We start from the raw sequence: 25,689 nt of genomic DNA on the forward strand, positions 1-25,689 counted from the left end.
AAACCACGGTGTGAAAACACTTCTCTGAATGATTCGGACTTTTGGACTAATTACAGTAAGTGTAGGCAGGCTATCGTCAGCCACTAAATAACAGAAGAAGAAAAAAGAGCAGGAAAAGTAAAATGAGCCATGATAGCACATGAGGAGAGGATGAGATAAAACATTTAACTGTAATTGGTTGGTGTTGGTGGAAAAGTAAAATGAGCCATGATAGCACATGAGGAGAGGATGAGATAAAACGTTTAACTGTAATTTGGTCCAATAAAACTGACCGTCAAACTGAGAACACACTGACATCACGTGCTCCTGATGTCAGCTCCTCTATAGACCAATCAATAACTGTGTCCCAATTTAGAGGCAGCATCCTTCAGAGGCTGCATTTGAAGGCTGTGTGTGTCACAGCGGGACGACTAGTCTGTCCCATTTTGAAGTCTCCTTCATATGCAGCTGAGAAATGTGTCCTTTTCCATGCCAACGTGAGGATTCTTCGCCAGCCAACATATCCCAAGGTTCATTGCGTGCCAGTGAGGATTCGAGAACATGGCATAATCAGCAGAGAAGTGAGTGGGTTTGAACTGAGTTCAATAGCTAACAATACAAATGAAAAAAAGCCAGTGTGGTCTGAAGCAAAACTTTCTCTAACCTTTTATTTTGTTTTAGGAGCAGACAGAGAGAAGCATCTCCAGCTCTAATAAGTGAAAAAAAATAAATAAAAAAAATCGAACTTTCTGGCTCTGTCTTTAAAAGAACTTTAAAATACGTTGACAGGAGCGCAGTTTCGTGATATAACTATAAGGGCAGGAACAGCAGTGCTGTGACTCAAACAGGAAATCCACCATAGAGCAGACATCAGCCTTCACAGGTCTATGCAGCCTTCAAGGAACATGACTTCATAAACCACATCCTTTGAAGGATGCAGCCCCTGAAGTGGCACACTGCTAATGTTAAGCACAGGGAGACGTGGCCCACGCAGGTGATGAAGCAACGCTGGTATGTCATGTAATGTTCTTCTGTGCACAACGAAATGCAATGTAAAATCAAGACTAAACAGATTAAATGTATGCACTGTAACATAAACATGAACCTTAGTTTAGACTTTCAGGTGTGAACAAAACCAAAAGACTGCAGTTTGAACTAGTTTTGTACAACAGTCCATAGAAGTACCATAACAGATACGACAGTAAGGTTGTGTAGTCTACATACTTACATTATATACCAAAGTTAACCAACTGAACGGAGCTAAAACAGAACCATTAAGTTTAATAAAGAATGCTGAAAGAAGAAATTGGTTAAATTGGATACATTTAGGTCAATCAGTTTAATCTCTGCTGTATCCCTTTAGCTCCAGCTCTGGAGTTGTCCTGCTTAAAATTCTCAATTCCACTCTAGAAAACCCAGAGTTGTGCACCACTACTGTGCTATAGTGAAGGAGGAACAGTCTCGGAGAGAGAGAGAGAGAGGAAATGTAGCAATGTGTGTGTAATGCGTGCGGGTGTTGACTCACTGCACACTGAGCTCTTTTACAGGCTGAAGCAGGAGCTGCTGTGAATGAAAGGATTAGTGTTGTGAGAGTGTATCAGAGAGAGCTGTTCATTCTGGATGAAGAAAAACTTACCCTGTGAGTTTTTCACACACACACACACACACACACACACACACACACACACACACACACACACACACACACACACACACACACACACACACACACACAGTGTTCATAACCCCTTAAAGAGTGTACAGAGAAGTGAACTGTTTAGAGCAGCTTTAAGGGTGCGAAAGAGGCGCAAATACTTTTGCAGCATTAACCCATAACATACACTGAATATGTACAACAGTTTCACACTCATCCTCTCCATCTCTTCCGCTCTCTACTTTGCTCTCATTCATTCCCTTCCTTTCCCTCTTCTTCCTCTTTTCCTTTTCATCTCTCTTCTCCCTGTATATTCCTGTTCTCTTTTCTTCTCTCTGTTCTCTCTACAGTTCTTTCTCTCTTGCATTATTTTTCTCTCTGGATACTTTTTTGCTCTGCCTCCCCCTCTCTTTTCTCTCTTACTTCACCCCTTACTCTTCTCTTTTTTCCTCTTTATCCCTTTTTCGACGTTTCCATTCTCTCTTTCTATAATTGTTTCTTCTTCCTCTCTTGCACTCACTCTCTCTGTACTCTATAGTGTATTCTTCTTGCTTTCTCTCTCTGTCCTTTCTTTTTTTTCTTGTGTTTTCCTCTCGGTTTCCCTTCTCTCTCAGTATATTCTCGTTCTATGAGCTCACACCTCCAATTTCTGTGTCCCAGTCTCTCTCTCTCTCTCTCTCTCTCTGTGCCAGTTGTTCTCTCAGCACCCAGAACTCCTCCAAAAACTCCACCTCAGAACTAAACTTACCACAATTACACTTTTATTCTATAGGAAACGATTCAATACATCATGAAATACAACATTTCCCAACAATTCAATTCAGTTTTCCTCTTAAGGAGACAATTCAATGCATCATGTATCATGTGAGCAATTTGATTCAGTAATGACTCTTTAAGAAATGATTCAATACATTATGACATTTTAAATTTCACAGTGATTCAATTCAGTTATGATTCTTTAGGGAATAAATGAAATTTTACATATTGAAGAATGATAGCTAAATGAATTTACTGTAAGTAATGATTCAATGTAACATGAAATTCTTAATTTCCCAATCAACTGGGTTATGATTCTTTGATTCTATGATTCTCTGTGTTGTATAAAATCTCACAAATGTTTCTGGAGGAACTATTTACTCCGTAGTGGATCATAAACTATATATTATTTTTGAGGGAAAATGTTAATAATATCATCTATTACAGAGCTGTTATAGTTGATTACCTAATCAGTACTTCGTGTCTTTCTGCAGCCTGTGTGTTTTTTAACGATCTTTGGACTCCTCTGCTGCCGTGAATATCTGCCCCCTCTGGACATTAATTACAGTAAAAGCATGGAGATGTTCAGGAACTGTCTAGTTAGCAAACACAGCCGATTTATGCCAGTGCAGATCCTTTCCTGCAAGCCATCAGCAGCGCGGACTGCAGAGCAGACAGGAAACCATGCAGTGTTTTTTCTCCTCTGTTTGGCGTCGCTCTCTGGGAGTGAGTGAGCTCAAACTGTGTGCAGAGTTTGGAGAAACTTCTGCTTCTGCAGTCTGACGATGCGCTGGAGCTTTCAAAGCAGCGCAGACTATATAACTGCAGAGGCTGCAGATCTCTGATTTTTCTGCGTTTTCCTCATTTTGCAGCTCTCTGTCTTTTGGTATGATTCTCTTTTGGCATCTCTCGCTCTCTCTCTTTTGGTATCTCCTTTTGATGTCTTCTGTAGGCCTCTATTTTACTATGTTTCTTTTGATATCTTTTTTTTTTACTCTGTGACTCTTTTAGTATCTTTTGAGATCTCCCTCTTTTGGTACCTCATTGTTTTGGAGTCTCATTTTTGGTATCCATGATTCTTTTTGTATATCTTACTCTTTTGGGGTCTCACTTTTTTGGTATCTCTCATTCTTTTGGAGTCTCACATATTTGATACCAGTCATTCCTTTGGTGTCTCTAATTCTTTTGAGGTTTCATTCCTTGTCTCACTTTTTGGTATCCATCATTCTTTTAAGGCCGCACTCTTCTGGTGTCTCTTTTCACTTGCCCTGTAACTCTCTTTTTGTATCTCTCTCTCTCTCTCTCTCTCTCTCTCTCTTTCTCTGTAGTATTTCCCATTTCTTTGGCATCTCTGTCATTTTATTGGTGTCTCTCTCTTGCTCCTTTGAAGTCTCATATTTGCCATCTCTCTTTTTTTCTCACTTTGTAGCTCAGTGTGTACCTCACAAACTCTATTTTGTTATGTCTCTTTTTCTTTTGATATAGTCATCTCTCTCTATTTTACTATCTCTCTCTCATGGGATCTCTCTGTCTCTCTTTTTTTTACTCCGCAGCTCTCAGTCTCTTTTAAATTTTACTCTCTCTTATCTCTCTTTTGGCATTTTATTGTCTTTTGATACCTTTGCCTTGTGGTATTTCTGTCTTTTGTATCTCTCTCTCTCTCCCCTGTCTCTCACAGAAGTTCCAGTGCAGCTTCTCGCTCACATGCGCACACACACCCAGGAATTATTAACAAACAGCGAAATGGACTAAATCATGCTTGTTAATGCTGATTGCAGTAAGTGTGTACACACACACAGAAACATGTTTCCTAAGTGAGCTCACACAGAAATGCTCTGACTGGAGGAGGAGGAGGAGGAGGAGGAGGAGGCGAGAGAGAGAGACATACCAACTACTAAAAGTTTTACAGTGTGCTGGACAAACTTGCTACTTATTTACTTTGTTACATACTTTCATCTGAATGAATGGTGGAACGTTAACCTCAACATTCTAATTTGGAATTGCCTCCAATGCCAGTAGACTGCAGACCTGGGCAAATGCAAAACTTTTCTTCTATCATTATTTCTCTGCTTCTCTGTGTTGAACTGAAAGGACCGGCCGTTTTTGGTCCGTTCATGAAGAGGAACCAGAGAGTGGATCACCTGTCCTGTGGAAAGTCTCAGTTGCAGCGGGAGCGCTCGGTGCAGGAAGACAGAACGACTCTCTTAATCAATCAAAGAGTTTATTAAGTCTTCTGCACAAAGAAAGAAGGGCACTCCTTCTTTTATACAAACACGTCCTAATAACTGCTGTTGAGAGCATAGCTGTTAGCCATCCACTGATGCTGCTGATGAGTCTGTCGACCAAACAGTCAAGTTCCTGTGTTCCTGACCAGTCAACCAATCAGAGGCTGTGTTCCTGACTTGTTGACCAATCACATTTTACATCATGAAAAAGCCTTCATGAAAAAAGATCATGACATAATATTTTAAATATACTATACATCCTTAAATATAACTGCTGTTTTTCTCAAGGTGACATCTCTAGCCTTCACCGTTTTACAGTTCAAAAGTCCAGAGCTGAAAACACACACACACACACACACACACACACACAGACACACAGACACACAGTCCCATAATTCTCAGAGAGGAGACACATACTAATCCCCAGAGAATGAGCAGCCTTTGAAGAGGAGACAGAACGACAATTTAGCACAAGAAGATATCTGGCAGAGAGAGAGAAAGAGAGAGAGAGAGAGCGAGAGAGAGAGAGAGAGAGAGACAGACAGAGAGAGACAGAGAGCCCCCCACAGTTTTATTGCTGTGGGTATACAGAAAAGAGCAGAGAAATAGAAAAGAGAAATGGTGACAGATAGGGTGAGAGAAAGCGAGTGAGACTGAAAACGGAGAGAGAATGAGAAATGAAACTGAGACCATAAAGAGAGAGAGAGAGCAAAGAGAGAGAAAATGGTAGGAAGAGAAAAAGAAGAGAGAAAGAAAGAAAAAAAAGAGACAGAAGGAGGGGAGACTGAAAAGAAATAAATGTTGGATAGAGAAAGAGAGAAGAGAATTAAAGAGAAAAGGAGTGAGAGAGCGTGGAGACAGAAGAGAAGAAAAACAGAAACAAACAGACAAGGGTGAGAGAGAATGAGTGGGAGAGGGAAAGCAAGAGAGAGAACAGGATAGAGAAAGAGAAAGAGACAAAAAACTACAGAGGAAGAAAGAAGAACAAAAGACAAGAGTGAAGAGAGAGAAAAGGTGAGAAAGTGACAAAGAAAAGAGAAAGAAAGAAGAGAGAGACAGAGAAAGAATATAGAGAGAGAAGAGAATGAAGAGAAGAAATGGACAAACAGAGAGAATGAGCAAGAGTGGGAAGTGAATGAGAAATGAGAGCCAGACAGACAGAAAGAAGAAAGACTGTGAAAAGAGAGAAAAGAGGTGGGAAAAAGAAAATGAGAGTGAAAAGAAAGTGGGAAAGTTATGGGGGGTGTTATGTATGTGTATTCTAGGCCTCAGGTGATTCTCTCTCTAATTAAAGCTGGATGTACTCGTTCCTCCATCTGGCCTCCCGTAAAACACCATCTTTAAACACACACACACACACACACACACACACACACACACACACACACACACACACACACACACACACACACACACACTTTGCCATTAAAATGCATCCTGTTTCTGGCTGCTGTCCAAACATGTATTTAAAAGATGTGTAATGTGTTTCTTATGTGATCCGGGGGTAGTTGATCACACAAAGGGCCTCATTTACAGACCATTCTTAAGAAGAAATTTCTTCTTAAAACCCACATAGTTTTTCCACGAAGATTCTGACATTTACCAGTGTTTTCTTATTTGGGATTTATTCTTAGGTAAGCACTGGAGTTAACTGTTAATTCAAATCATTCAGAGATTAATGAACATATTTACATTTATAAATCACTCCAGTTCATTTCTTGATACATTTAATCTGCAAAGAGAAAAGTCACAGAATTGAAATCAGCTTCTCATCTGTCAGCTTCTTGTTCAAATTTTCCCATTCCATCTGAAATGTGGCAGCTTTTACATTCTGCCACCTCAGGCACCATTTAAGGTGGAACGGGAAAATTCGAACAAGAAGCTGACAGATGAGAAGCTGACAGCCTCATGAAAAGGTGAATGGTGAGAGACATTTTACAAGAAACTATTCTACTTTTGAGGAAAAGTTTCCTGCCAGAGAAGCGAGAAAAGCCGCTATAACTGAGCTAAAGCTTAAAGCAGAGCAAAGTAAGTCTGTTTTTCATTTATATTATATTCTTAGTCTACAATAATACATTAGCATATACTGAGACATATTTACAGCCAAGATGGTAAAACATTACTTCAATAAAATTTGTTTTATTGAATATGTTGTGGCTCCCAAGGTGGTTTAATTTTTGTTGAAAGGACAAAATGGCCCTTCTTAACATGCGGTTTGCCAACCACTGGCTTATGATCTTTTTCAAGAACACATTTAAGAACAAACTTAGGAAGATATTGGTAAATGAGGTCCACTGTGACCAGAATGTGTTCGGATTTGGCTGTCCTGATCACAAAGCAGTGTGAAAGCTTGACTGAGTTAAAGGTGGACGATGGCTAAGCAATGGAGAAAATGATGTAGATGTTCAGAAAAATATGGAGAGCATCAGTATTTTGTTCAGCTCTGGCAAAATGACAAATGAGAACTTTTTGCCTAGTAAAGTCAAAAAAGCTATCGTCATAACTGTCATAATTCCTCGTGGGTCCCCCTCATGGTTCAGACCCCTGAGAACGTGCCCATGCGATGATCCTTGCCTGCCACTCATCAAGTGCCTGTATCTCTAAATGGGAAGAGTCCACATTAATGTGGCAGTGGGCGACAAACTCCAGCAGCACTGCTATGTCTGATCCACTCAGACCAGCACAAAACATACAACACACACTAACACACCACCACCAAATCTGCAGTGCTGAGAATGACCCACCACCCAAATAGTACCTGCTCTGTGATGTTCATAGGGGTCCTGGCCACTGAATAACAGGGTAAAAGGGGGTTAACAAAGTATGCAGAGAAACAGATGGACTACATTCTGTAATTGTAGGACTACAAAGTGCATCTATATAATAAGTAGAGCTGATAAAACAGACAATGAGCATAGAGCGTAGGTGGTCATAATATATATATATATATATATATATATATATATCCATCCATCCATCCATCCATTAGCTTCCGCTTCTCCGGGGTTCGGGTCGCGGGGGCAGCATCCTAAGCAGTGAGGCCCAGACCTCCCTTTCCCCAGCCACTTCCACTAGCTCTCCAAGGGGGATTCCAAGGCGCTCCCAGGCCAGCTGGGCGATATAGTCACGCCAGCGTGTCCTGGGTCTTCCCCGGGGTCTCCTCCCAGGTGGACCCGAGGGAGGCGTCCAGGAGGCATCCTAATCAGATGCCCGAACCACCTCAGCTGACTCCTCTCGATGTGAAGAAGCAGCGGCTCTACTCCGAGTCCCTCCCGGATGACCGAACTTCTCACCCTATCTCTAAGGGAGAGCCCAGACACCCTGCGGAGGAAACTCATTTCGGCCGCTTGTATTCGCGATCTTATTCTTTCGGTCATTACCCAAAGCTCATGACCATAGGTGAGGGTGGGAACGTAGATTGACCGGTAAATCGAGAGCCTTGCCTTATGGCTCAGCTCTTTCTTTACCACAACAGACCGGTAAAGAGCCCGCATCACTGCTGACCCAGCACCAATCCGCCTGTCAATCTCCCGCTCCCTTGTACCATCACTCGTGAACAAGACCCCGAGATACTTGAACTCCTCCACTTGAGGCAAGAGCCTATCCCCGACCCAGAGAGGGCTCTCCACCCTTTTCCGCCTGAGAACCATGGTCTCGGATTTGGAGGTACTGATTCTCATCCCAGCCGCTTCACACTCGGCTGCAAACCGATCCAGCGAAAGCTGAAGTTCGCGGCCTGATGTCCCCAATAGGACCACATCATCTGCAAACAGCAGCGATGTGACCCTGAGGTCACCAAACCGGACACCCTCCATCCCCTGACTGCGCCTAGAAATTCTATCCATAAAAATTATGAATAGAATCGGTGACAAAGGGCAGCCCTGACGGAGTCCAACTCTCACTGGGAACAAGTCTGACTTACTGCCGGCCATGCGAACCAAACTCCTGCTCTGTTTGTACAGGGCCTGAATGGCTCGTAGCAAAGAGCCATGTACCCCGTACTCCCGAAGCACCTCCCACAGAATACTCCGGGGAACACAGTCGAATGCCTTCTCCAGATCCACAAAGCACATGTGGACTGGTTGGGCAAACTCCCATGAACCCTCCAGAATCCTGGAGAGGGTGAAAAGTTGGTCCAGTGTTCCACGACCAGGACGGAACCCGCACTGCTCCTCCTGGATCCGAAGTTCAACTATAAGCCGGACTCTCTTCTCCAGTACCCCTGCATAGACCTTGCCAGGGAGGCTGAGGAGTGTGATTCCCCTGTAGTTGGAACACACCCTCCGGTCCCCTTTTTTAAAAAGAGGCACCACCACCCCAGTCTGCCAATCCAGTGGCACCGCCCCCGATGTCCACGCAATGTTGAAAAGGCGTGTCAGCCAAGACAGCCCCACAACATCCAGAGCCTTGAGGAACTCAGGGCGGATCTCATCCACCCCTGGAGCCTTGCCACCAAGGAGCTTCTTAACCACCTTAGCGACTTCGGCCTCAGTAATGGACAAGCCTATTCCCATGTCCCCAGACTCTGCCTCCTCACTGGAGAACGTGTCGGTGGGATTGAGAAGGTCCTCAAAGTATTCCTTCCACCGCCCAATGACGTCTTCAGTCGAAGTCAGCAGCACACCATCTCCACTATATACAGTGCTAGTGGCACACTGCTTTCCCCTTCTGAGTCGCCTGACGGTTTGCCAGAATCTTTTCGGAGCCGACTTAAAGTCACTTTCCAAGGCCTCACCAAACTCCTCCCATACACGGGTTTTTGCCTTGGCGACGACTGAAGCCGCAGATCGCTTTGCCTGTCGATACCTGCCAGCTGCCTCTGGTGTCCCACAGGCCAACCATACCCGGTAGGACTCCTTCTTCAGCTTGACGGCATCTCTCACCTGGGGTGTCCACCACCGGGTTCGAGGATTACCACCCCGACAGGCACCAACTACCTTACGGCCACAGCTACAGTCAGCCGCTTCAACAATGGAGGAACGGAACATGGCCCATTCTGAGTCTATGTCCCCCACCTCCCACGATATCTGGTCAAAGTTCTGACGGAGGTGTGAGTTGAAGATCAATCTGACAGGTTCTTCTGCCAGACGTTCCCAGCAAACCCTCACTATACGTTTGGGCTTGCCTGGTCTGACCGGCATCTTCCCCCACCACCTGAACCAACTCACCACCAGGTGGTGATCAGTTGACAGCTCAGCTCCTCTCTTTACCCGAGTGTCCAAAACACATGACCGCAAGTCCGATGACACGACTACAAAGTCAATCAATGAACTGCGGCCTAGGGTGTCCTGGTGCCATGTGCACTTATGGACATCCTTGTGTTCAAACATGGTGTTCGTGATGGACAAACTGTGGTTTGCACAGAAGTCCAAAAACTGAACACCACTCGGGTTCAGATCAGAGAGGCCATTCCTCCCAATCACACCCCTCCAGGTCTCACTGTCATTGCCCACGTGAGCGTTAAAGTCCCCCAGTAGGACAATAGAGTCTCCAGGAGGAGCACTTTCAAGCACCCTTTCCAAGGACTCTAAGAAGGCTGGGTACTCTGAACTGCTGTTCGGTGCATAAGCACAGACAGCAGTCAGGACCCGTTCCCCAACCCGAAGGCGTAGGGAAGCTACCCTCTCGTCCACCGGAGAAAACCCCAACATACAGGCACCGAGTCGAGGGGCTATTAGAAAGCCCACACCTGCCCGTCGCCTCTCACCATGGGCAACTCCAGAAAAGAATAAAGTCCAGCCCCTCTCAAGGAGATTGGACCCAGAGCCCAAGCTGTGTGTTGAGGTGAGCCCGACTATATCTAGCCGGTATCTCTCAACCTCACGCACCAACTCAGGCTCCTTCCCCGCCAGTGAGGTAACGTTCCAAGTTCCAAAAGCTAGTTTCAGCAACCGAGGATCAGAACGCCAAGGCCCACGCCTTCGGACACTGCCCGATCCACAAAGCACCGAACCCCTACTACTGCCCCTCCCATTGGTGGTGGGTCGATGGGAGGGGGGACTCATGTAACTCCTTCGGGCTGGGCCCGGCCGGGCACCATGAATAAATGCCCGGCCACCAGACGCTCGCTGGCGAGCCCCTCCCCCAGGCCTGGCTCCAGGGTGGGGCCCCGGTAACCCTGATCCGGGCAGGGTACACAAATCCTGTTCTTGTCTTCTCATAGGGGTTATTATGGATCACACTTTGTCTGACATGTCACCTAGGACCAGTTTGCCATGGGAGACCCTACCAGGAGCTTTTGCTCCAGACAATATAGCTCCTAGGATCATTCAAGCACGCAAACCCCTCCACCACGATAAGGTGGTGATCCATGGAGAGGTATATATATATATATATATATATATATATATATATATATATATATATCATGGCAGATCATGTATCGTTAAAAACTTCTTGCAGTATCATCATATTGCAATATTGTATCTCCACCTCTATGTTAATGCAGCCTTCAGATCATCCACTAGGTTTTATGGGTGTGTACTCAGGGACCCAAGCCACTAAAGGCCCCAAGCCAACAGGGGACCTTGCCATGAGCACTACGATATTTTCTATTAATTTTCAAAACCAATGACCAATCTCCTCCACCTTCAAAATGCACCATGCTGTAGCTCTCAATGTGGCCAAACCGTAGTACTGGAAACTGTAAGAAGCTGAATGTAATTCTGTTTGAGAATGAATGGAATTCATATCAACAAAAATATAATATATACAAACAGTTTTGCAGCTCTGAAAGTGGCCTTCACCACAAAACCAAGCACTGTTACTCACGTTACTCACACACCCCAGAACTGCACCACTTGCCCAAACAAACAGCATTACTACAAGTCCTCAAAGGGCCTACATTTTTCTTACATTTAGTTTTTTCCCCTGAGGTCCACTTATAACACCAAACCAGCCATAATTCATTTCTACATGTCTGTTTTCCAAGCTCTTTTCATCCCTTTAGAATTAAACTGGCTGCTTTTATAACTGAATGCTGCCATATCCTTTGCAGCTTTTAACACATTTTGAAATAAAGAATGCAACAGCCCTTTTTATTTTACAATAACAATAAAAATGTATAGACAGCATTACTGCTTATTCAGATTGTAAGAACTTAGCTGAGCTGTGTCCTAATGTAAGCTACTACTTAAAGCTCTGCAATATGGCAAAAATACAATACTTCAAAAAGTTCTGACAATACACAAATGCCATGATTTTTTTTTCTGACAAATAAATAAAAAAAAAGTGTCACATATAAATAAACACATGCAACATTTTACACAGTGAGCTGCACTAAGCACACTTAAACAGGACCAATTAGGTTGTTTTTGCAAATCAAAAGGCTAGAAAGGGTTTTTTTTTAAAGTTCTGACAATATCCATAAAAAGCATACTGTGATGTAATTTGCCAGCATAATGATAAATACTGCTAATTTTCCAGCCCTACAGCTTACCTAGCTAGCGCAATAGGTAAGTAGTAAAGTTGACAAAGTTCCATACACCAAAAAACACAGGAAATCACAGTTTGTAAGTTGCATTTTTGCAATCAATATACTAACACTGCTACAGGCAAGCTAACAGTCCTGCACACTAAAATTCATGAAAGTCTGTCTACTATTAAACTACAACACTACAGCACTATTTATATAATAACACCAGCTACTCAAAGTGCAGTCTAAAATTGCCAAAGCCTCTAAACTACCACACTGGACAGTGCTTGTTGGGTTGTGTGGGGTATTTTGGTGAGCTCAGTCTTATGATATCAGTTCATCAGTTGAGCATGTATTAGTCATATTTTGGCTTCTTAAAGACCTCAAAATTCAGAGGATCCAGCAACTTTCAGAAATAAAAGGTTTGTATGACATGACGCATAAAAGAAGAAATATCTCAGGAATGTTACATGCTAGAGACTTAGATTTTGCCTAGAAGGGTAGTGTTGTTCCATCGACAACTCAGGAACATGGTCTCTGATTGATCAATAAGTCAGAAACACGACTTCTGATTGGTCGGCAAGTCAGGAAAATGGCTTCTGATTGGTCAATGAGTCAGGAACACAGCCTTTGATTAGTCGATGAGTCAGGAACACAGCCTCTGATTACTCAATGAATCAGGAACACAGCCTCTGATTACTCGATGAAACAGGAACACAGTCTCTGATTACTCGATGAAACAGGAACACAGCCTTTGATTAGTCGATGAGTCAGGAACACAGCCTCTGATTACTCGATGAATCAGGAACACAGCCTCTGATTACTCGATGAGTCAGGAACACAGCCTCTGATTACTCGATGAGTCAGGAACACAGCCTCTGATTACTCGATGAGTCAGGAACACAGTCTCTGATTGGTTGACAGACTCAAATCAAGGCATCACAAGACGGCTAACAGCCATGCTAACAACTACAATAACTCTTTCATAAAGTCTTCAAATAAAGAGAGTGTAGTTTAAGATTGGAATACAAAGCTTCTGAAAAAGATACGCTTCCACTAGCGGCCTCACTGGAACAGCACAATGCCACCCTTCCAGGGACAAAAGTCTAGTCTCTAGCTAACGTTTGAGGTTGTAAAACAGGGCACAATAGTATCAATTTTCAAAAATGCAGTTCATTTTTCCAATACAGAAAAATGGCTTAGATTTGAAGTCCTCAATATAGGCACGACACTACAGAAAGAAACAATTTACATTTACATTTACAGCATTTGGCTTACAATTTGATCAGTTTACTCAGGTAAAATTAAAATCAAACAAGACTTCAGAGTCTATTATATTTACTAGTTGACCCACCCCAACCTCTAACCAATTCAATTCTGGCTATGCCACTCTTACATGGTAATCAATCTCTCGTTTATTTTAAGCTGTACTATGTAAGACTTTTTTGCTAAAAGAGAGAGAAGTGTCATTACTGAGTGAAGAGAATAAAACAGGCTCAAATATGGTGAGTATGCGCTGCTGCGCTGTAAATAATCATTTAAAAGTTGGGTCAAGTCGGGGGATTTTCACACCATATGTCTTACATGTTAACATCACACGCACAGCCTCAAAAAGAAGATCCAGCTTGATATTTCATCATACTGATGAAGATGTGATGGCAATAGTAGATAATTCACTCACATCCTCAGAAGATGCTTCATCAAGTTTAGACAGTTCTCTTTGAATTCTCTTCAGGAAACAGGTCAGAAGAACAACCCACATTTCAAGCAATTATACACTTCCACCAGATCCCCAAAACTTACATTGTGAAGCTTTTAAAAATAATTTTAGCATGTTGTGCTTTCTGTGAGGTACTGCATTTCCTATCACTATCATTATGTAAAAGATGCATGAGGCTCCCTGTGTACTGTGATTCTTTCATAGCAAATGCATGAGCTCATTCGGAGCAGCAAGAGCTTATTACTAATTTGTTTTATCAGAATAACAATAAAATGCAACTGATGTGCAACATCTCAATTTATTCTCTTGTCTAAAAAAGTAGCTTATGAGACAAACTAATTAGAAATATACTATATATTTTGGCTTTAGATCACATTCTTTACATATAAATCAAAAGCAATTACATCAGTGAGCACTGAGAAATCACATTGTTAACATAGAAAAGCGGATTAAATATCCATTTTTCAATCAGTCAAACGTGTAAACATTGCCAGTGTACTAAAATGTACCATTCACTCTCCAGCTCATACAATATGTAATTCGCAAAAACAGCTTGTTTTGAACTCATTGTTTTTGTGATATCATGAAAACCAACACATTTACATATGGCCACCTATTCGGCATACAGCAGTTTATTCCAGCCCACTCACAGTGAAGTGCATAATTCAGGACAACCAATCAGAACAGATCTCATTTACATGTACTGGTCTAAAAGGATAGGGATACAGAGAACCTGGGAAATGGCCATGTAAAATTAATTATTGCTCTTTTTGGCACAATAAACTCATCATCAGTGGCCTTAGAATGAGAAAAATGTAAGATATGGGCTCTTTAACTCTTTCAGTTCATCTTTTCTGCTACATAAGGACTATCTGACCACACGCACCCTCACAAACACAGATGCTTCAGCTATCATCCACGCCTCTACATCCACTCAGCCGTCATAATGTTTGTGTTTAATCCAGAGCATAATGGGTTTATAAATAGGCCACATAATGACTGTTTTGTTTGATGAAGGAGTTTCATGGAGATTCACGACTGGGTGTCAAACACTCCAACACGCTGAGTATCCTGTCAGTATAAATCAAACCAATAATGACACCACCAGCACTGCACTATATACACACACATATCTTTTTTTTACTCCCAGTAAAAACAACTGCTTGAATTCCTGAAGCCTAAGTCTCACAGCTGCTATAAAACAGAAGCTTTCAACATAAACATTTATATACCTAAAATACACACATTGTAAAAAATGACAAAAGAGTACAAAGTTCTAAATTCTAGATGTTTGCTACTATTGTAATTAGCAGTGCAGTGTACTTTACTTCAGGCTTATAGCTAACAGTGTGTCATACGGTGTCTGAAACCACATAATCAAGTCTATTAGGGATACTAAACATCTCCACACAGTTTGAAGCAGGTATAATAATTTTAGCATGCTCAATGGTGGGGTATAATCTTCACTTGCTTGTTTGGTACATTAGCCTTATAGCTAAAACAAAACAACTTCAGTCTGAGGTGTGATGCAGTTTACAGTATGTTAATTGCTACCCTAGTCTAAGCCTTGTTAACTACATTAACCTCATAGCTTGTAGTGCAAAACTAAAGTAGAAGACTTCAGTACCAGTGATTTACAGTACAACTTACAGTTAATGGTAATCTCAAGATCCCCTAAAGTCACTGGACACTTGACTGCAAACCACTACCTTGTGCTTCCATTCACTGGCCCCTTTATTAGAATCACCTACCTTGTGCTTCTACTAACCTGTCCACTTTATTGGAAACACCTACCTTGTGTTGCCACTTTACAGTAGAGAGACCACCCAAAAAGTGGACTGTCCCCAGAAACCTCCATATTTTATGAATTAGGACTATACATCCAATGAATCTTCTGAGGTAAACATATTCCTGCCTCATCCTCGCCAGAGCCGCTAGACTTAGTGACCTTTGAGACCCTTTTTACTGAGCGACTTTATTTCTAAAAAGTGACAAATGATAATTCTTGTGAGGGGGAAAGCAAGAAGTACAAATCTTTTCTAAGACTTTGTAATTTATTCCCATACATGATGCTCAGAGTAACGCTATTGTCAATCCCAGTCAGCTGCTCCTTGTGCAGACGTCTGTCTGTCTTCTCGGCCTTGTATGTAAAGATATTTAAATAAATTGTAGTTTGACCATTTGCTTCATTGAGGGTTCACTAGTTTACAGCTTCACTCACCATGATAGCTCATGTATCGTTTTCTTACAAAGTTAGTAGCCAGTTTTATCAGTCAGCCTTCACCATAGTTCATTACAGTACAACAGTTAGCATGGTCAATATACAGGAAACTGGAACTGCTTTATTTCATAGATGAAAACATATTTTAATGCCAAACTGGTAATCTCCTTGGTTTTCATATCAGAAATATCAGAAAAGGGTCACTGTACTTTATTGGAAACCCCTACTTTGTACTTGAACTCTCTGTCCACTTTACTGGAAATGCCTACCTTGTGCTTCCCCTAACTGGCCACTTTATTAGAAACACCTACCTGATAGCTCCACTTTTAAGGAGTACAATGAAAGACAGTAGCCCACTTGTTGCTGCAGAACGTACTCTTTACTCCATTCATCATTGTTGACTTTCTGACCACAGAACTGTTGTGGTCCAGATGTTATTTGGGTGGTGGTCTATTCTCAGTGACACTGATGTGGTAGTGTGTGTGGTGGTAGAACGAGTGTATCAGACATGTGTTGTTACTTGTTTGTTTTACACACATCAGTGTCACTGCTAGGTTGAGAGTGGACCACCACCCAAAAAGTACCAGACAAGAGTGGCTCTGTGGACAGAAACTGATCATTAATGAAGGATTAGCAGATGGCTAACACAAACCGTGTCTCAATAGATGATGTACAGCCTCTGACTGTGCAAGGGAGGTGTTTTGTTTCCCTTTTAAAGTTGTTCTACTGCTGCAGAAAATGCAAAGCAAATAAAACTGAACTGGATGGAACTGAAGGCTTGCATGTGCACCTAATATTTTATAAACACAATGACTTATTTATTGACTTGCTCTTTCCGCAACTGCTTTGTGTGCTAGTGTTTCCCCCTGGCCCTGAACAACAGAACCCCTTTCACCACCGAGATCACCTAACACAATTGCGCTTCATCACCATGGCAACCATGTCAGCGAAATGGCAGGGTTAAAGTGGAAAAGACGTTAAGGAGAAACACAAGCTGGACTGTCCTGCAACCACACAGGCCACGATATAGAACATATATTCAGATTAACTTAAAAAAAAACAAACAACAAATTAGACATAAGCCTGTGGTGCCAGTAAAAGTCCAATCTTACAAATCCAAGCAGTTTAGCTGGTTTTATTCAGATCGTGTTAGTTCTTTGGTTAAAATACATTAAACTTCAGATGAAAAATGTCACTATTAAGTTTCTCACAAACAATTCAAATGAACCACTTTCTTAATTTTTACAGTGCCCAATAAATCACATTAAATCATTATGATAAAAGGCTGATTTGATATGACAGTTTAAGCTTCAGTTAACTGATTCATGTTGCAACTGATTACATTGCATCAATGTCCGCCTTCTAGAAGAAAAGATAAAGCCCTTTTCCTTCCTGCAACTAAACTGAAATTAGCACTTATGGTGCCTCCCTGCTTCAGTATTCTAAAGGACGCTACTCAGTGATGCTTCTTTTGGACTGCAGTGGTTTTAGAGCTGATGGATAGTGAAGGCTCTCTGTTAACACACCATAGATGTTAGCGTCAGACTGTTTGAGAGCTGATGTTAGATTCAGTCTGTTTCAGAGTTGACACTACATTCAGTTTGTTTGATAACTGCCATTTCAGACTGTTTCAGAATTAAGAAAATTAATTAAGAGATTCAATCTGTTTATATTAATACTAGTTAATACTAATTTCAGTCTGTTTCAAAGTTGATGCTAAGTTGAGTGTTTCAAAGTAAATGGTAGTTTCCGATTGTTTCAGTTTTTAAGAATAAGTTCTTTTAAATGTTGATGCTTGTTTCAATCTACTTCAGAGTTGATGCTAGATTGTCTGTTTCAGAGTTGACGCTAGATTGTCTGTTTCAGAGTTGACGCTAGATTGTCTGTTTCAGAGTTGACGCTAGATTGTCTGTTTCAGAGTTGACGCTAGATTGTCTGTTTCAGAGTTGACACTAGATTGTCTGTTTCAGAGTCGAAGCTAGATTGTCTGTTTCAGAGTTGACGCTAGATTGTCTGTTTCAGAGTTGATGCTAGTTGCTGTGTGTTTCAGAGTTGACGCTAGATTGTCTGTTTCAGAGTTGACACTAGATTGTCTGTTTCAGAGTTGACACTAGATTGTCTGTTTCAGAGTTGACGCTAGATTGTCTGTTTCAGAGTTGATGCTAGTTGCTGTGTGTTTCAGAGTTGACGCTAGATTGTCTGTTTCAGAGTTGACACTAGATTGTCTGTTTCAGAGTTGACGCTAGATTGTCTGTTTCAGAGTTGATGCTAGTTGCTGTGTGTTTCAGAGTTGACGCTAGATTGTCTGTTTCAGAGTTGACGCTAGATTGTCTGTTTCAGAGTTGACGCTAGATTGTCTGTTTCAGAGTTGATGCTAGATTGTCTGTTTCAGAGTTGACACTAGATAGTCTGTTTCAGAGTTGATGCTAGATTGTCTGTTTCAGAGTTGACACTAGATAGTCTGTTTCAGAGTTGATGCTAGATTGTCTGTTTCAGAGTTGACGCTAGATTGTCTGTTTCAGAGTTGATGCTAGATTGTCTGTTTCAGAGTTGGTGCCAATTTCTGTTTGTTTCAGAGTAGATGCTAGATTTTCTATTTGAGAGTTTATATAAGATTCTGTCTGTTTCAGAATTGATATAAGAACGTCTGTTTCAGAGCTGACATTACATTCAGTCTGTACATGCTAGAAAGCTTAAAAGCTGACACTTGTTTCAGTTATGCTAGATTCAAAGCATTTTTTAATGCTAGATTTCAGAGTTTCAGGGTTAACTGAAGTTTCAATATATTTGACGAATGATGCTGGTTTAGTGTGTTTGAGAACTGATGCTAGATAAAGACTGAATATATAAAGAATCAGTCTGTTTCAGAGTTGACGCTAGATTGTCTGTTTCAGAGTTGACACTAGATAGTCTGTTTCAGAGTTGATGCTAGATTGTCTGTTTCAGAGTTGACGCTAGATTGTCTGTTTCAGAGTTGATGCTAGATTGTCTGTTTCAGAGTTGGTGCCAATTTCTGTTTGTTTCAGAGTAGATGCTAGATTTTCTATTTGAGAGTTTATAAAAGATTCTGTCTGTTTCAGAATTGATATAAGAACGTCTGTTTCAGAGCTGACATTACATTCAGTCTGTACATGCTAGAAAGCTTAAAAGCTGACACTTGTTTCAGTTATGCTAGATTCAAAGCATTTTTTAATGCTAGATTTCAGAGTTTCAGGGTTAACTGAAGTTTCAATATATTTGACGAATGATGCTGGTTTAGTGTGTTTGAGAACTGATGCTAGATAAAGACTGAATATATAAAGAATCAGTCTGTTTCAGAGTTGACGCTAGATTGTCTGTTTCAGAGTTGACGCTAGATTGTCTGTTTCAGAGTTGACATTAGATTGTCTGTTTCAGAGTTGACACTAGATTGTCTGTTTCAGAGTCGAAGCTAGATAGTCTGTTTCAGAGTTGATGCTAGATTGTCTGTTTCAGAGTTGATGCTGTTTATTTGTCTGTTTCAGAGTTGACGCTAGATTGTCTGTTTCAGAGTTGATGCTAGTTGCTGTGTGTTTCAGAGTTGACGCTAGATTGTCTGTTTCAGAGTTGATGCTAGATTGTCTGTTTCAGAGTTGGTGCCAGTTTCTGTCTGTTTCAGAGTAGATGCTAGATTTTCTATTTGAGAGTTTATAAAAGATTCTGTCTGTTTCAGAATTGATATAAGAACGTCTGTTTCAGAGCTGACATTACATTCAGTCTGTATATGCTAGAAAGCTTAAAAGCTGACACTTGTTTCAGTTATGCTAGATTCAAAGCATTTTTTGATGCTAGATTGTCTGTTTCAGAGTTGACAGTAGATTGTCTGTTTCAGAGTTGACACTAGATTGTCTGTTTCAGAGTTGACGCTACATTGTCTGTTTCAGAGTTGACGCTAGATTGTCTGTTTCAGAGTTGACGCTAGATTGTCTGTTTCAGAGTTGACGCTACATTGTCTGTTTCAGAGTTGACGCTAGATTGTCTGTTTCAGAGTTGATGCTAGATTGTCTGTTTCCGAGTTGATACTAGATAGTCTGTTTCAGAGTTGATGCTAGATTGTCTGTTTCAGAGTTGACGCTAGATTGTCTGTTTCAGAGTTGATGCTAGATTGTCTGTTTCAGAGTTGGTGCCAATTTCTGTCTGTTTCAGAGTAGATGCTAGATTTTCTATTTGAGAGTTTATAAAAGATTCTGTCTGTTTCAGAATTGATATAAGAACGTCTGTTTCAGAGCTGACATTACATTCAGTCTGTATATGCTAGAAAGCTTAAAAGCTGACACTTGTTTCAGTTATGCTAGATTCAAAGCATTTTTTAATGCTAGATTTCAGAGTTTCAGGGTTAACTGAAGTTTCAATATATTTGACGAATGATGCTGGTTTAGTGTGTTTGAGAACTGATGCTAGATAAAGACTGAATGTATAAAGAATCAGTCTGTTTCAGAGTTGACACTAGTTACACTAGACACTAAACACACACACACACATATATATATATGTATACACTAGTTTCAGAGCTGACGCTATGAATTACACAAATTCAATATATTTTAGATCATTCTGTTTTTTTTTTTTCTTTCATTTGCATTTTGCATCTAGCCTCAACATTGTTGTCTGATGTTCAGTCTTTACAGTTCTCATTTTTAATTACTCGAAAATATCAATTAGCTAATATATTATGTTCAATATTCCCTCTAATACTTTAACTCTCACAGATTGTTCAGTCTCAGCTCTGGCAATGCAAATGCACTGCTGTTCATTTTGCCAGTAAAGTAGTTTAAACTGAATCATGCTGAGAAAAAAAGTGAAGTGTGACTCAAGTCTGTCAGTATTTCAGGAAAGGGAGGCAAAGTGCTTTTCTCTCTCCATGTGACTGACAACACTGTATGTTTGTGCAATATGTGCAGAGCTGTCTGCTCTAAAAGTAATCACTCCTTGGATTTTGGATTTGAATCTGATTGGACTGTAACTAAACTTAATAACTTTGTTATTAAGAATAATAACAGAATAACTTTTTTTTAATGATGACTTTGTCTTAATGACTTACTGACTTAACAAATCAAACTCATGACTTATGTCAAAACAATGATTTAATATCTCCACATAATGATTTTGACTCTGAATAAGAGCATTTCGAGAAAATGACTTGACTTTCTATGTCCAGACATTGACTTCATTTTACAAAATCTCAAATTTTTTCACTTGTTATCCCAAATAATTTCTTTCTTTTGTTTCGGAATTTAATATGTTTTTTTTTTGGACAAAGTAAATTGGAATTTCATCTTAGTAACTGCAGAGTCTTGAAAGTGTCATTTTTTGAGCTCCTAATTCAGTATCTCAGGAAAATAAGTCATTATTTCGACATGGTACGTTTGAAACTTTCAGTCTTTCGGTTTTATTTTCAGAGACTCAGTCAACTTAATTTCCGATCCTGAGGGTAAACAAAACTCCTCAAATTGGCCTGCACTAATGATGCTCCGCGCTCTGGTTCCAGGCTCTGCAGCCTCTCTCCACACACTGACCACGCACTCCAGCCTGACCCTGCACAGAAAACACACTCAGCACCTCCAGAGCAGCGGCTCTGCTCGGACACTGCGCGTGCCAGCAGCTCCACAGCTTCACACACCCGCACGCGCACACAGTTCAAGATCAAAGTCCACATTTCTGCATCTAACTTCATCCACAGCCCCAACAACAGGCAGCGCGCGCATGAAGCAGCTCTCGTGCATTCACTGATTGTGGGTTTTCACGCTGAACGGCGCAATGTGTGTGGTGCACTTACCGGAGCGCTCGCGCTGTCTCTATATATGTGTGTGTGTGTGTGAGTGAGGTTCACTTACCGGAGCGCTCGCGCTGTTTCAGCCGCCTGTGCGTACCTCGGCATGTGGAGGAGACTGAGCGCTGAGGAAGAGGAGGATGGGTAAATGAGTGCCGGGCCACGCCCATTAGACACAGCCCCGCCCCGTGCTGCACCCACAGCTGCTCATTGTAAACTCGACGAGGCTGTATTCGCTCGCATTTTCCGTTCCACCTTAAATGGCGCAGCAGTTACGTTCCAGGTTCAGCGTTCCACAAAGAGTAAACCGCGCCATTTAAGGTGGAACGGAAGTCAGATGGTTCTTTGAAAGCAGGGTATAAAGCTACATATAAGGATATGTATCATTTCTTTCTTAATAGGTTTATGTACAAAGTATACGTACATTAACAGAAGCGACACAGCAGCTTCAACAACTAACCCTAATATCAGATACTTTCAGTGTTCAGCGAGTCACTCTGTACCTTTATTCCAGCTTCCATTCTTTTCAGGAGACTCACTTTCAGCTTCCCACAGAAATCTGAAGACACACCTCCACAGTTCAGTCTTAGAAGTTGGTTGATCATTTTCTGAAGTGATCAAACATGTTCAGTGATGTTGAGGTCTGGACTCTGGGGTGGTCAGTCCATTGTTTAGCTTCTTTGTTTGGTGTGTCTCCTTTTCTCAGCGAGGCTGCTTGACAGCTACACATCCTGTCAGACTCATAGTGCTGAGTTGTCTTCTCACAGTGGAAGGATGGACAGAAACACCTGTGGATGTTTTCAGATCTGAAGCAGCTGGATTGTCTCCTCTCTCTCAAAGATGAAGGCTTAATGTGCTGTTTATCTGATGGGAACAGTTTCTTCCAGGTGGTTGTTTGGAGTCCCATTTTTTTCTGGAGCCTTTAATCAGTTTTTATACTTCATTACATACATACTTTTATATTTCATTAAAGTGTAATTATTCAAGTCATTTCTATTTCAAAGAACATTTTTGTTAATAGAACATTTGACGTGATATTTATACAGTATGTACAGTATCTCACAAAATGAGTACACCCCTCACATTCCTGCAAATATTTTATTATTTCTTTTCATGGGACAACACTGTAGAAATGAAACTTGGATATAACTTAAAGTAGTCAGTGTACAGCTTGTATAGCAGGATAGATTTACTGTCCTCTCAAAATAACTCAACACACAGACATTAATGTCTAAATAGCTGACAACACAAGTGAGTACACCTCACAGTGAACATAGAGTCCAAATTGTGCCCAATTGTGTCAGTTTTCCCTCCTTGGTGTCATGTGACTCGTTAGAGGATCCAGGTGTGAACAGGTAGCAGGGCTGTTAGGTTTGGTGTTTTGGGTACAATTCACTCATACTGGCCACTGGATATTCAACATTGCACCTCATGGCAAAGAACTCTCTGAGGACGTAAGAAATAGAATTGTTGCTCTCCGCAAAGAGGCCGTAGGCTATAAGAAGATTGCTAACACCCTGAAACTGAGCTATAGCACGGTGACCAAGGTCATACAGTGGTTTTCCAGGACAGGCCACTCCGAACAGGCCTCGCCAATGTCGACCAAAGAAGTTGAGTCCATGTGTTCAGTGTCATATTCAGAGGTTGGCTTCAAAAAATAGACGCATGAGTGCTGCCAGCATTGCTGCAGAGGTTGAAGAAGAGGGAGGTCAGCCTGTCAGTTCTCAGACCAAAGAAGCCTCTTCTGAAGCTGACGCACAAGAAAGTCTGCAAACAGTTTGCTGAAGACAAGCAGTCCAAGAACATGGATTACTGGAATGATGTCCTATGATCTGACGAGACTAAAATAAACTTGTTTGGCCAACATGTGTGGTGGCGCCCTGGTGAGGAGTACCAAGACAACTGTTTCTTGCCTATGGTCAAGCACAGTGGTGGTAGCATCATGGTCTGGAGCTGCATGAATGCTGCCGGTACTGGGGAGCTGCGGTTCATTGAGGGAAACATGAATTCCAACATGTGCTGTGACAGTCCGAAGCAGAGCATGATCCCCTCCCTTCGGAAACTGTGTTACATGGCAGTTTTCCAACTCAATGACGACCCCAAACACACCTCCACGATGACAACTGCCTTGCTGAAGGTAAAAATGATGGACTGGGCAAATATGTCTCCAGACCTAAACCTAATTGAGCACTTGTTGGGCATCCTCAAGTTCTGTGATGTCATCATGGAGAAGTGTAAGAGGATTCCAGTAGCAACCTGTGAAGCTCTGGTGAATTCCATGCCTAAGAGGGTTAAGGCAGTGCTAGATAATAATGGTGGTCACACAAAATATTGACAGTGTGTTGAGTTATTTTCAGAGGACAGTAAATCTATACTGCTATACAAGCTGTACACTGACTATTTTAATTTATATCCATGTTTCATTTCTATAGTGTTGTCCAATGAAAAAATATAATAAAATATTTGCAGGACTGTGAGGGGGGTACTCACTTTTGTGAGATACTGTATACATATATGTATTTAGGTCAGTGCATCAATAATTCCAGACTTCACCATCACGAGACACAAAACATCAGCAGAACATCAGTTATCTGTGTAAGATCAGTATCAGTCTTTGAGCTTTATCCCCAGATATAAATAAACAGGGAAAACAATGGCGTTATTCAGAAATCAGTGACAACAGGCTCTGTTTCAGCACTGTAATTGATATAATCTTGTTTATTTCAGTAGGTTAATGCTTGATTATCTGGAGCACATTAGCACACAGATGCAGACATTCAGCAAACTAAGTGAAATAAGGGATGTAGGGAAACATGCACAGCCTTTTGACCCAATAACAACAGAACCATCAGGTTCCCAGTTCTAGGCCTGAAAAACCACAGCACTGCACATTGTAGCTCTAACAAACCTGATTCATATAAAATCAGAGTCAAATGACATGTTTTGATTTTTCTAATGAAAGTAAGATCCTCTATAGACACTCAAATGCCACTTTTAGTGCACAGTTACTGTTTATTTGCTGAGTTTACTGGGAAAAAAATGAAACAGAAAATATGAACCGTAACAATATTTGCACAAGCAACATTTTGTCTTTTTTTTGTCCAATGTTAGATTTAGCAAATAAACAGAAATTGAGCTCTTGTACATCTTGTAAAACCTGTACATTTTTGTAAAAATCATATAAGCATGGATTTGTTGTTTGATGCCATGTATTTAACCCCTCAAAATCTCAGTCTTATTACATACTAGAGCTTATTGTTCAGTAACTACAGGGACTTCAGTGCAAACTGGCTGAACTATTCTTAGTTTACAGAAACATGTAATACATTTTTGGGCATGCTGGTGAGCCCTGGCCATTTAGGAGCTTAAATTAAAGAGAAGACTAAAATGTAAATAAAGCATAATTCAGCTTTTTAAACGTAAAATACAAAATAAAATAGAAAACAACATAACTGATAATCCTAAGAAGGGTGGACTGGTTGATAAATGTTTTTCATTGGAGGGACTCAATTGGGCACCAAAAGGTAACCAGGGGTGCCCAAACTTTTTAGAAAACTGTAATTATCTATCGAGCATATATTTTGCTGATGGAGTAAGACTGAGGTCAGTTTGAGTGTGACACCCACAAAACATTAAAGAACAGTAATGTACTGAATTTACTTGATGAACAGTGCACATCATTTGCACATGGATTAAGACTTTTTGAAGAAATTTTGACACTTGGGTGAAATAATGACACAAGCAAAAGCAAAAATACCTTCAAATCAAACAGCTTGAGTAAAAGTACAAAAGTACTAGGTCAAAGACCACATAAGTACTAAGTTCTTGGCAAATCCTGCGTCTCTCAACACAGAAGCTAAAGTCGGTACAATGCTGTTTCTCCCTTTTTTCAATTATATATCTTATCCTATACCAGGGGTATAGGATAAGAT

At 41.1% G+C, this 25,689-nt stretch overlaps 1 protein-coding gene across 1 annotated transcript in view; it reads right to left on the reverse strand.

Annotated features, from left to right (window-relative positions):
• csgalnact1a (chondroitin sulfate N-acetylgalactosaminyltransferase 1a) overlaps nucleotides 1-21,875 on the reverse strand; it is a 73,927-nt gene extending 52,052 nt beyond the window's left edge. The window contains exon 1 of the mRNA XM_017711251.2: nucleotides 21,822-21,875. The gene's annotated coding sequence lies outside the window, so the exon portion shown is untranslated. The remainder of the gene's footprint in view (nucleotides 1-21,821) is intronic.
• Between the last annotated feature and the right edge of the window lie 3,814 nt (nucleotides 21,876-25,689).

Source organism: Pygocentrus nattereri, chromosome 18 (genome assembly GCF_015220715.1).
Source record: "Pygocentrus nattereri isolate fPygNat1 chromosome 18, fPygNat1.pri, whole genome shotgun sequence".
In the NCBI taxonomy this organism is placed as follows: Eukaryota; Metazoa; Chordata; class Actinopteri; order Characiformes; family Serrasalmidae; genus Pygocentrus; species Pygocentrus nattereri.